Consider the following 13806-nt stretch of genomic DNA (forward strand, 5'->3'; position numbering starts at 1 on the left):
AAATCTCACCTCCCCAGTTTCCCCAGGCAAGGAGTGGCCATGCAACGAGGCCCAGGGACAGACCTGGCTGGCAGCTCTCTGTGCTCTATTTGCTCTTGGCCCTTCCTTCTTAGAAGATAAATACAATGGCTGGAGGTGTAGCCATCATTTTCTGAACACGGGTACCGAAACCATAGGCTAAGGATGGTGAAACAGGAAGTTAGAAGGAGACTGGTCTCTGACGGCACATTTGAGCTCTCCTATCAGCCGTGAATTGCCCACTGACCCATTTCTTGTTAAGTGTGAAAATCAAAGTCCTTACTTATTTAAGATGCAGTCTTGTAGCTATTCTGTTCATTGTTCAATGTGATCCCAGCTGACACAAACAGCATCTATGCCGGTGTATCAGTTTCACGGCCCAGCCCATTTCATTCATTGACTTTGCCTGTCCCCCCTTTCAGTATCTGGGTTTGTAAATCACACTTTAGAGGTACTGGAGGGGGGAGTCATTTTTTCACTCAAGGGAACGCATGGGCAGCTTGTGTTAGGAAAGATCCTTTTGAACCAAAGAGTTGTGCTTTCAAAATAAACTGTAGAGAAGCAAAATGGTAAGATACTTTACAGTCTAATAGAAATAACTTACTGCTGCAGGATAGCAATTAAGAGCTTTGGATTTTGAAGTTAACAGATTATGGCAAGCATTTCAACTCTGCTACTTGCTAGCTGTTTTACCTTGGACAAGTTACTTAACTCCTCAGCCCTAATTCACTTATTGGCAAACTGATAATTATACCAATTTTATAGGATTGTTATAAGTATTAAATGGAAAAATGTAGAGTATTTTGAATAGTGTTTGGCACAATCAACATAACCTTTGTTAGTGATAGACAAGAATATTAAGGGAGATTATCCTTGCTACTTTCCTCACACACCACTTTGTATAACATATGTCCTCCCTGCCCTGCTCTTAGTGGGTGTCCAGGATAGGAGTGTGGTGTGCTGAACCCTTCTCAGTCCAATTCCGGGGGCCAATGGGAGAGGACAGATACAAGTGTCACAAGGTAAAGTCTGAAACAGGACTTGAAAAGAAAAGTTCAAGCCACTGGCATCCTCAGAGAGGGGTCTGATGGAAGTGGGAGTGATTTTGAGAACCCAGGTCGCCTTCAGGTTAAAATTATAGCTTCTGTTGGATGATTTGCCTCAGAGACTCAGACAGAGCCATGCAGCTCCTACACTCAGCACAGCAAAAGCAAACTGAACTCCACAGTGGAGGCCAGAGACTCAGGACCTGGGGCACCTCCCACTCCCTCTCTTGCTTTTGGCTCCCAAGAAAGTGAAAATCAACATCTCTTTGCAAGATGCCAAGTTATTGTACGGTACCTTTGGAACTTTCTTGTGCAATATGAGGATAAAAAGATAATGATCCTAATGTATAAGCCTAAGTGTACGCTTCTCTAATGCACGGTTCTTAACCCTTTTGAAGTCTCAAATTTCTTTGAGCATCAGATGAAAGCTATACACCCTTTTTACAAAAATGCATCTATATACCCATTAGAGTTTGCTTATAATTTTAGAGTTTTCAGAGATTCCCCTGAAGTCAATCCATGGGCTGGCAATGGACTCACAGACTAAGGTGAATCATTCCAGATCTAACCATTTTTTCTTCTTTCTGTGTATCCATCAGAACCCCAGCATTTCCTACTTTATTTTTAGTGGGTTTGCAGTGTAAGAGAACAGTGAACTATCCTTTCATTGTCTTCCACGAAGGCCTGGCTTCCCTGACTTTAAGGCTATGGAAAAACATATCTTGTTTTAGGTTTTTTTTTTTATCAGGGAGGGAGAGTTGTTTTCATTTTGTTTGTGTAGTTGTTTGGTTTTCTTGTTTGGACTTTTTTCCTGATTTGTAGTTGTTGGCAATAGGCTCTCTGGCAGTACAAGGTAGAGGTGTCTGGGCTTGTTTCCTCATGATGGTGGCAGGCCAGGCCGGAGGCTTACAGGTGAGCCAGTTTTTCAATAGGAAAAGGGTGACCACTGCCTCCTGCCCTGGTTCATATCAGTATGACCCATGTCCCCAGCTGCCTCAGTGAAATGGGTTTCTCATTCATTGCTGCTTTTCATGCTGTGTTGTTGTTGAAGGTAATCTTAAGACCAAATTCCGATACTTGAAGACAAAGGTAAAAATAAGGGAGCATGAAGAACTCGAAACTCTCATGCCCCAGAATTCAATGTTTACCAGGGATGGGGAACCTTTTTTTTCTGGATATTTATAACATCATTTAAGACCCATCTAAATTATCAACTTAAAAAATTAGCCTGCTATATTTGGTCAAACATTTAACTAACTCACCTCTAATGCCTAGGCAGGGCCAGACCAAATGATTTCATGGGCCTTATATGGCCTGAGGACCAGACACTCCCCATCCCTGGTTCAGACAATCAAATAGCTGCAATGTTGGCCCCTGATAAAATTGATTATTGATTACTGTTTACTATGTGCTGTGCACCTTCCTAAGCAATTAAAATGAATTACTTCATTTAATTTTCACAATAACCCTGTCCATAGTTGCTATTATTATCCACAGTAGTGGCCCGTTGCATGAAAATTCATGCAATAGGCCTTCCTTCCCCTGGCTGCTGGCATCGGTTTTCCTCTGGCACCCGGGACCCAGGCCTTTGGTCCGGCTACAGCAGCAAGGCTTGGCTTCTCTGCTCCGGCTGCTTCCAGCCCCTCCTTTTTCTTTTTTTTCCAGCTCCTCGAGCAGAGCCCAGCCACTCCTTGAGGCGAGTCCAGGGCCAGCAGGAAGCTTGCCTTCCTCCGTCGCCGGGAGCAACCCAAGCCTCTTGCTCACTCTAGCTCCATGGCCGCCACCATCTTCAATCTTCAGTCTTCACTCTGCACCTGTGTATGCAAATTAACCGCCATATTTGTTGGGTTAATTTGCATAGTTGCTCCGATTGGCTAGTGGGTGTAGTGGAGTGGCGGAGTGATGGTTAATTTGCATGTTCCTCTTTTATTATATAGGATGTTACAGCTGAGAAAACTGAACAGAGTTACAAAATTTATCAGAGAAAGAGAGAGAGAGAGAGAGAGAGAGAGATTTAAAGACTGACTACTTTCCTTACAGTTGAAATTCAGTCCTCACAATAAAAAGCATGTATTGTGAGGAAACTGAAGCTCCCTGGATAGACTGACATGGATAGAATATTTGGGAGTTCATAATGCAGTGCCAATAACATCCTGAACGCTACTTTCAATAAACCATAGGTCACACACTGCACTCAGCCTGGAACTCAGGTGTGCTGGCCCTGTCCACTGCACCACTTCTGACCCTCTAATGCAACCAGATGTCCTAGACCATATGCAATCATTGGCATCAGTATTATTCGTACAGTGAACCTAAAATATGGAAAAGTCAAAAGATGATGCTACTTCTAATTGTGTCAAATTAGACACACACACACCCAGTTCACTTAAACTTTATTGTTACATCTTTGTTTTCTTCTCCCTTTCTCTATTTTTGGTTACTAGAACTCTTGGTTCAACCTTCTACAAATTATCACGCAATATTGCATGCAAGTGGAAAATGTAGTCAAGATATAAAGTTTGTTTTTGGACCCTTAACTTAAAACTTCCCTCATATTCCCCATGTCTTTATCCTCTCCAAAATACTTGGGTCCCTCAGGGTTGGATGGAGTAGAAGTCCTTTACACCATAGTGGGGATCTTGAAGCCCAGCTACCCCTCTCAAGGGCATTTGTATTTAAACTTTAGCTCTCATCATGGCATGAATGGGTGTCTTCCTGTGAAAGGTATCTGAGATCTTTACTCTCCTGACTGTGGGGGCAATACTTTGGGGTCACGTGACCCTTCCCAGGGTTTCTGAAATGAGAGTGCAGGCACCCAACTGCTGCAGTTTCAGGTAAGAACTTCCTGAAAGGAGTTTTCACAGAGTCCTTGATTCTCCTGGAAATGCGATTGTCACCCTCCTCCCAGAAATCCTGAATGCTCCTAGGGCACGCTGAAATTTTCTGCCCGGAAGAAGCGGTGAAATGGATTCGCTCACCAACGGTTACGCTTAAGAAGAGAGTCTGGAAGTGACAGGTACTTCTGACAACTATTTAGAAATTGTGTCTGCCTGGATTTATTTTCATTTATCAAACATTATTTTGCTACCGTACCTAAGGAGGTGTAACTAATGTCTCCAATTGCACTTCCCCACACCCTGGCCCCGTGCCCGCCAGCCCTGTGGGAGAAGGGCGTCAAGTGACATCGGCAAGACTGCTCTTTAATAGCCGACATTATTTTATTAAGGAAAATTTGTATTGCCCTTTTCCCCTCTCAAAGGTGCCAAATGGGCAGATTTGGATTTTTCTTGGCCGAGGGAATGAAAGACCAGGGAAGTGGCTTTGCTTGCCCCCTGGCGCTTCCACTGCAGGTTCAGGAGGCGCCTGCAGAATCCAATCACTCTGAGCAGCTAAAATTTCAGGTTTGCATTTCATCTCAGAAATGCACAAAGCCGGGGCGTTGGTGACAGTATCAGAGTGGGGGTTGCTGTCAGTTACCTGCTATTCTGCTGGGACTCCCAGCTGGCCCAGGTGTATTCCCCGCAGGTAAGGCGGGAGGCCCTGCCGAATGCCACATCTCTTTGTTGCATGTTATCTTGTTAGTTAAGCTGTCAAGAAAGTTGCCAGTGAGGAGGCTGGGAGTGGAGGGACACACAGAGTTTAATCCAATTAAAACTTCACCGGCTTTTCCACATTCCTGGTTTCCTGGCTCAAACAAGGAAGAATATTCTCAGCATGAGGATGGCAAGGGGGGTACAAAATGAATCTTAACTCTATGGCAGCAAGGCATCCTATACAGCATAAGGCCACAGAGACAGGATCTGTAGTATGGGAGACAGAAAGAGCTCATTTCTAACTGGTTTCTCAACGGCCTTTAACCCGACGCTGTTTGGGGTGTAAAGAGACTCACTGAGCTTGCCAAGCAGGGAAGCTCTGCCTCGTTCTACCCACCAGAGGTTTTGTGCAGCAGATGTTTTGACCTGACTTCTAAGAGGGGATTTGGTGATCCCAGGAAGGGCTTTCCTCTGAGGGCTGGAGGAGATGGCTGCAGCCCGGGATGCCTTGGAATTAAAACTAACAAATGTGCTCACATTTAAATCTCACCATCCCATTTTGACACATATTGACACAGATGGTACATTTTAGTGCTAAATCTATTTTTCTTTGCTCACAATGGGAAACAGGCCGCTCCAGTCCCTTGACAGAATGGTTTCTGAATGAAATCTGTACTCACTCAAAGCAAACCTGTGCATGAGGCAGCCGCAGGGCCCTGCACACATCCTTCTGAAACCAGGGTCCTGGGTGAGCAAGGGCAGGGCGGTCTCTCCTGGGCTGAGTGCACGGCGGTGGAGGGCTGAGGCCTGGGGAGGAGGTGCGGGGGAAGGAAACAGGAGAGAAGGCCTGCTTGGATGAAAGCAGCTGACTTTGACTGTCAAAGACTGCATTTCCATTTCAGTTTCATAGAAAGGATGCTCCTGACCAGAGACCTTAAGTGCTTCCAGAAAATAACACTGTGCACCCTTTCTAACTGTCACCTGGGAAGATATCCAGGATATATTGTTAAGTGAAAAAAGGAAATGGAATTATATGGTCTCATGAGTTTAAAAATCACACACACACACACAGTATGTACTTGTATTTATCTGATGCATGCAACACTATGGTAGTCCCTCCTTATCTGCAGTTTTTGCTTTCTGTGCTTTTAGTTACCCCTGGTCAACTGTGGTCAGAAATGTTAAATGGAAAATTCCAGAAATAAACAATCCATGATTTAAATTGCATGCCGTTCTGAGTAGTGTGATGAAATCTGGTGCCATCCTGCTCTGTCCTGCCCAGAAATGACTCATCCCTTTGTCCTGTGTATCCACAATGTATACACTCCCCGCCCGTCACTTAGTAGAACCTTAGGTTATCAGATCAGCTACCAGAGTAAAAAAGACCATATTCAACTAACTTCTAATACATTATATTGTTACAATCCTACTTATTATTAGGTATTGCTGTGAATCTATTACTGTGCCTAATTTAATAATTAAACCTTGTTATAGAATACATGTATAGAAAAATACAGTGTATTTAGGGTTTGGTGCTATCCACAGTTTCAGGCATACCCGGGAAGTCTTGGAAAGTATCCTCATATAAGATGGGGACAACTGTGTTCATATTGGCCATCTCTAGTGGAGTAGGGGAAGTAGAAAATTATTTTACAGTTTTTTATAATTAAGAAAACTTGAGTTCTAATAAAACTATGAGGTAATTAGGGCCAGTTTGAAGTAAACTTACAGTTTTCTTACAGTGCTGAACATCTCCTAACGACCAAGACAGTGCTGTCTTCTTACCTGGTATGTGCCATAGAAGAATATGTGGCTAATGGTTGGTATCATTTAATATTTAGTGAACAAACTGAAGTAATCATTTGTAAAGAAAGAGTAAATTTCAAGTTTCATCAGTCTTGTTAGGAAGCCTTGTTGTTAACAGTTAGGAGAAATGTTTTACCTTTTTTATGTGAAAAGTTAAAAAAATATCTTCTGGTAGGGCTTATATTATTATTGTATTAAGGTGATTTTTAAATAGAAAAAAATCATAGGCCAATTTGATCATCTATTATTTTTTTAATAATCTGTTTCTATACAAAAACAAAAGACACAAGCTTTAAGTGTTGCTTATCATTTGCAGGGAGGGAGTGGTCCATGGAATTCTCGAAATCTGCCCATGTACCAAGTTACCAATGGATGTTTATGCCAGATATGCTTATTAGAATTAACTGTGAAACGTACATGAGTTTAAAGCAATAGATATTGGATATAGAGGAATGGGAAGACAGTATATTTAAAAATCTTTACAGATGAGCTGACTCTAACATGATCACTTCTGACCATTGGGGTCCCTGAGTCTTTGGCTCAGAACCTCCCCTTGTGCTTTTCCCAGTTTCTGCTTTTTGTTACTGTTGTTCTAATGAGCTCCGAGGGAAGGCAGTTGACATCCAGGGGGAGTGATTTCAGACACAAGCTGTGAAAGAGAGTAGGCCCAGGAGTGATTCCGTGTGATTAGCTGAGAAGCACCCTGGGGATCTTGCAAAGATCGAGTGTTCAGGTGAGTCCACTGTGGTGTGGTGCAATCTGAGAATAAGCCCCAAATCTTCCCAGAAGATGTAGCTGGCTGCTTCTCTATACACCACCTCTGCTCTTTCTATCGATAGGAACTAGTCCAAGTCCTCCACAATCTGTGAATTGGCATAGACTTTGTTCGGCAATTCCTCTAGGCAGCAATTCTCCAATCTGACTGCACAATAGAATCACCTGGGGAAATTTAAAAAATCCTGGTGCCCTGGCCGTATCCCAGTCCAGTAAATCAACATCTCTCTCAGGGGCGGCCCAAGCACTTGGGTTGAATAAAGTTCCCCGGGTGATTCAATGTGCAGCCACTGCTTTACAGCCCTTGGTGAAGCTTCCCTCACAGCGTGCCTGGAACCACCTGGATATTAGTAGCTTCACTTGAGTTTCACCTCTGGATTCAGAGTATATACATTCCCCCTGAATAAGCCTTTCAGTGAGTGACTGAATAGTAAGCATCCTCACAGTTTATGAAAGGAGAGCAGAATAAGGAATCCTTATCAAGATGTCAGTCACCTCATTTCATTCTGCTGCAGTCCTTTCTGTCCTCATATCTCTCCATTTCGTTATTGGCATGGAAACATCACTCCTGTGGCCAGAGAAGCACAGCTAAAACTTTGTGAAAGTCAGTTGTCCATGAAGCAATGACCTTAGACCTGAGGACCCTCATTGGCACAAGTAATTATGAACTAATTCAATTATTCTAAATTGTTGAACAAAAGACCAAAGCACACAAAAAAAAATTCATAATTTTAGGCTGTCAATGCTGGAAAAATTTTAAACCACATTTATAAATCAACCAGGACTTTTTCCATTCTAAGTACTAAGAACTAAACTCAAAGCAGAGCAAACAACAACACAAAACAAAAAACAACAATAATTTATTGGCTCATCCAGTGGATTGAAGTACCGCTTGATCCAGGTGCTCAAAAAAATATCACACTTCTTTTTCCAACAGCATTCAACTCTGTTCTTTGTCATGCCCTGAATTTTCAAGCCTTTTCTTTCCAAGTGGCAGAAAAATGGCCATTATGTGTTCAGTCTTCCATGGTCTCCAAATCATTATCCTTAACACATAGAAATAATTCTTCACTTCCAGAGCATCTAACCCAGTGGTTCTCAACCTTTAATACAGTTCCTTATGTTGTGGTGACCCCCAACCATAAAATTATTTTCGTTGCTACTTCATAACTGTAATTTTGTTACTGTTATGAATCGTAATGTAAATATCTGATATGCAGGATGTATTTTCATTGTTACAAATTTAACATAATTAAAGGATACTGATTAATCACAAAAACAATATGTAATTATATATTGTGAAGTATTTATTTCTAATTACAAATATGTGTTTTCTGATGGTCTTAGGCTGCCCCTGTGAAAGGATCGTTCCACCCCCAAAGGGGTCTCGACCCACAGGTTGAGAACTGCCGATCTAACCGAAAGACTAGTTGTGCTCTGGGATTTATCATTGTGTACAGAAAGGTAGGGCTCCATGTTTGACTAGGCCTGGATCACATGACCACCTTGTGACTGGCAGGCTGGTACTATGAATGGCAGTCCTGGTGGACACCTGGGAGGAAGCACAGCTTGTTCTTAGAAGAAAAGCATTACAGGAAGTGTTCTATGTCTACCATAGCATGTCAATTGTGCCCCTAATCCATGGTTTTCACTAGAAATATCATCATATAGGGGAACAAAACTCCCTCAACTATTATAATCAGGCACTATCAAACAATAATTATTATCTAGTAAAATGTTATGAAGAATTCTGCCCAATCCATTAATTACGCTTTCTCAATGCTATACCATGAGACACTAGACTGAATTTCTATTTGTTTTAGAAATAAATTTTTGTGGAAAACAGAATAATTCCCACCAGAGTATTTCTTCAGTCATTTCCAAAAACCCCAACAAAACACAAAAAACAAAACACACACAACATTACTATAATATAGATATGGTAGGAATAAGGTTTATTGTTTTCTTATAGTTTTGCAAATCTTAAAAGTACATAAAACATAAATTACAGTGACTATATATACACCGATATAACCACCACTCAGATCAAATCATATCACACTGCCAGCTCTCCAGATCCCCCATGTGCCTCCTCCTCCCCCTCTCCCCGCCCCATCGTACATTACAGCACTTTCCCTCAGCTAGAGCTTATCCTCATCCTGGCCTTAGTGGTTTCCACTGTCTTTATAATTTGACCACTGATGTAGACACTTCTAATAGTACGGCAATTCATTTTGAACTTTATATAGGTATGTATTCTTCTTATGTGTTGCTTCTTATGTTCAATTTGTTTAAAAATATTCATCCATATTTTTTAGATAACTGTTCTTGCTTGTTTTTATGACTGTGTAGTATTGTATTGTATAAATATATCATAATTTATTTAATCAATTTTTGATAAATGTTTTGGAATTTTCAGCTACAGCTTTTATGAATAATGCTGTTATGAGCATTCCTACATGTATATCCTTATATACTTTAACATATATCAGGATCACATGGAAGGTATGTTAAAACAAAAATTTCTGGGATCCACCTCAGAGATTCTGATTCAGTAGGCCTAGGTTAAGGCCCAAACATTTACATTTCTTGCAACATATATCCCCAGATGCTGCCAAAACCACAAATCTGGGAAAGACACTTTGAGAACCATTGCTCCGGCCCTGTCTATTCAAACTTGGTCCATGGACCAGCTTCGCATGTCTCACCTAGGAGTCAGTCAGAACCTCAGACTTTCAGATTCCATCCAGACCTACTAAATCAGAATTTTAATTTTAACAAGATCCCCAGGTGATTTAGATGCATATTAAAGTTTGAGAAAAAATGCTGTTGGTTAAATATATCTTGAAGTGGATTTCTTTTGCTGGGTCATAGTAATATAGATATTTCTAAAACATTTCTGGATAATGTCAAACTGTTTTTATAGCAGGTTTACAACTTACACACCAATCTTACGTGTATTTTAAGATATTTTTCAATTTGCTAAGAAAAAGACACAATAATTTTTAACTTAAATAAAACTTCTTAAAATGTTTCTATCATCTGTAAGACATTATATTATCTTAAGTGAATGAAAATGGTAAATAGTATGAGCCCCTTAGTTATTCCATATAGTCTCCTTTTCAATTTAGAGAAAATTATGACCTCTTAAAGATTTAAAAAACATAAAGGGTTCAAAACAATTTTCAAATACTATAAGTAATTTCTCTTGGACAGGTGGCATTAATCAAAGTGGTCATAACCTGATTTTTAAAATATTTGAAGTTATAAGTCAACTTTTAATTCTAAAAGAATATAAAGCTTTGGAGATGTTTTCAATTTTAATATGGAAACTTTCAAATGGAAGTGATGCAATCTTACCTTATTCCATTTTCGTAAACTCTCTAAGATGAGTGTTCAGTGACTTTAGACTGCCATGCTTTATGTTCAACTGCCATCCTATTAACATTTGCGTTTATTTAAAACTAGAGGCCTGGTGCAGAAAAATTTGTGCATTCAGGGGGGCTCCCTCAGCCCGGCCTGTGCCCTCTTGCAGTCTGGGACCCCTCGGGGGATGTCCACCTGCTGGCTTAGGCCTGCTTCCAGGGGGATTGGGCCTAAGATGGCAGTCAGACATCCCTCTGGCAGCCTGGGAGCCCTCGGTGGATGTCCACTTGCCAGCGGGGAGCAGGCCTAAGCTGCAGTCGGACATCCTTAGCACTGCTGAGGAGGCGGGAGAGGCTCCCACCACCACCGCTGTGCTGGCAGCCATCAACCTGGCTTGTGGCTGAGCAGAGCTCTCCTGTGGGAGTGCACTGACCACCAGGGACAGCTCCTGCATTGAGCGCCTGCCCCTGGTGGTCAGTGTGTGTCATAGTAACCAGTCATTCCCAGTCATTCTGCTGTTAGGGTCAATTTACATATTACCCTTTTACTATATAGGATAGAGGCCTGGTGCATAGGTGGGGGCCAGATGGTTTGCCCTGAAAGGTGTCCCGGATCAGGGTGGGGGTCCCGCTGGGGTGCCTGGCCAGCCTGGGTGAGGGGGTGAGGGCCGTTTTCAGGCTGGCCACACCCCCTTCAGGGTGGGAGTCCCCGCTGGGGTGCCTGGCCAGCCTGGGTGAGTGGCTATGGCTGTTTGCAGGCTGGCCACAGCCCCTTTAGGATGGGGGTCCCCGCTGGGGTGCCTGGCCAGCCTGGGTGAGGGGCTGATGGCTGTTTGCAGGCTGGCCACAGCCCCCAGCCATCCAAGCTCCCAGTGGAGGCTGACTGGAAACAGATATCTGGGATTTCTTTATCTTCTATAATTGAAACTTTGTTGCCTTGAGCAGAGACCACAGCCTGCCAGGGCAGGTGGGAAGCTTGGCTTCCTCCATCGCCAGGGCAACCAAGCCTCCTGCTTGCTCCAGCTCCATGGCTGCTGGCCGCCACCTTGGTTGGGTTAATTTGCATATAGTCGCTCTGATTGGCTGGTTGGCATGGCGTAGGGCATAGTGGAGGTGCAGTCAATTTGCATGTCTCTCTTTTATTAGACTAGATTTCCTTCATACAAAAATATAATTTTTCTGATGGTATTAAAAGCTTGGTGGAGCAATCACTTCTTTCTTTTATTCTTTTATTTTAGTTTAGATGTACAATTCAGATCTAATGCGTGCCATAGGCCTTTGCCATCCTCTGTAAAAATGTTAGTAGGATAACACACACACACAATGGTGGGGAAAACATCTCGACAAAGAAAATGTGAGAAGTAAGGAAATATAAAATGAACAACTTCTAATATTGTTCTCCGTAATCTTAGGTATGCCCTAAAATACACTTTATATTAAAAAAAGCAATATGAAAACCCCATTCAAAATATTTTGTGTATTTAAATGTAGAATCATCTAATGCTTTTTAATTGCACTAATATTACAGTGGTTTCCAGCCTAATTAAAGGATAATTAAGTGCAGGACAATAGCTAAAAAAAAGTATATCTCTCTTTTACAATATAATCACTATGCTAATGCACTATAAATTGAAATGGCAATACTATTGGAGACAAATTAATCTTGCAATGGAACTCTGTAATAGTTTAATATAACAGTACCATTCTACATATAGATATAAAAGGAAAACTTTGCTAATAAGAGTTTCATTTCATTTATTTGTTCATTCAAGTGACACTTCATCACTACCACCTCCCTGTAGTAAAAATTTTAGTCCATAACATAAGTTAATTGATTTTGTCCATTAATTTGGTGGATTTTTTTTTTGTATGTACACTGGTTTTTCAGAGATTAGATTTCAGTCTGACCAAGGGCAGTGCAGTAACCACCCAGTTGATGATTATCATGGTAATTGTGTGCCAAGAACTCATGTTCTGGCTACCCCAAAGGGTGTATTGTGACTTTACAGTAGGACTTTACTGACTCAATAGATTCACCAACCTCCCCATCACACTTTTGGAAAAGCAAGTCATCTTACAGTCCTTCCATGATTATTCAGCCTGACCTAAACTCAAGACACTTACTCAACTGTGTTCTCTCTTCCTGACTTGCACCACCCAGATTGTCATCAATAACCACTACCCGCCTGACCCTAGTTCTCGACAAACCTCTGGGTCTTACTGATTAATATTATAAGCACAGTTACAACTCTAGGCTGTTTAACTCTTACTGTGTACAATGACTGTCATCTACAAGAATGTGGGTGTCCCATCTATGCCTCTGTAAGTGCTGTCTATTGCAAATGGCACTCATCTGGGAGGGAGGAATGAATTTCCCAGTCCCTCTCCCAAACTCAGGTGTCCTGTTCCAACATGGAGGGATATGAGGGGCAGCAGAAGGCTCTGACTCCTCAAATACATCTCTTTCATCAGGTGGTGAAACTTCTACCATGTTCATGGAACTTCTACCATGGGAGGCATCTATTGCAGTTGAGGCATTGCCTCCAGAAAATCCTTATAAAAATGTCATTACCAGGAAACAGAACACCAGTATGTAGCCCTCAGACATATCTCTGTACACATATGCTAATTTATGTTAAGATATAATGAAACACAAGGTAGAAGTTGTGATCACAATAAGAAAGTATAAATCTGGGAACAAGTTGCACTCTTACCATAACTTGCCCTGATTAAATTCCTAACAAGGACCCTCTCATAATCAATTCTCCTAAAAGTCTTGCCAAACCTCCCCTTATTACTATGTCATTTTGTCCTCGATTTTAAGTGCAGTGACAATTCCAGCCCAAACAACCTTAGTTAAAAACAACTACCATGAGAAAGGATTAAAAAGTACCAATTGGTAGTTATAAAATAGTCATGAGGATGTAAAGTACAGCATACTATCGTCAATAATATTATGATAATTATGTATGGTGCCAGGTAGAAACCAATATAATAATATTGAAAGTAAACTGTAATTAAAAAAATAAAAATTAAAACACAGAGACAAAAAGATGAAAACCAATACTACGATCTAAAAGGAAATTCATGCCCCACTTATGCCTCACCTGTTCACTCTGTAAGTACTTTCTGTTCCTAATGGCACTCATTTAGGACTAAATCGTAACTTTTCCCAGGCTGGCTACTAAACTGTGGTGTTCTATTCCCACATGGAATGTTGTGAGGATACCATGAGACTGCACTTATCAATGGGTATCTTTGACC

The sequence above is a fragment of the Myotis daubentonii genome, chromosome 6 (assembly GCF_963259705.1).
Source record: "Myotis daubentonii chromosome 6, mMyoDau2.1, whole genome shotgun sequence".
NCBI classification, from domain to species: domain Eukaryota; kingdom Metazoa; phylum Chordata; class Mammalia; order Chiroptera; family Vespertilionidae; genus Myotis; species Myotis daubentonii.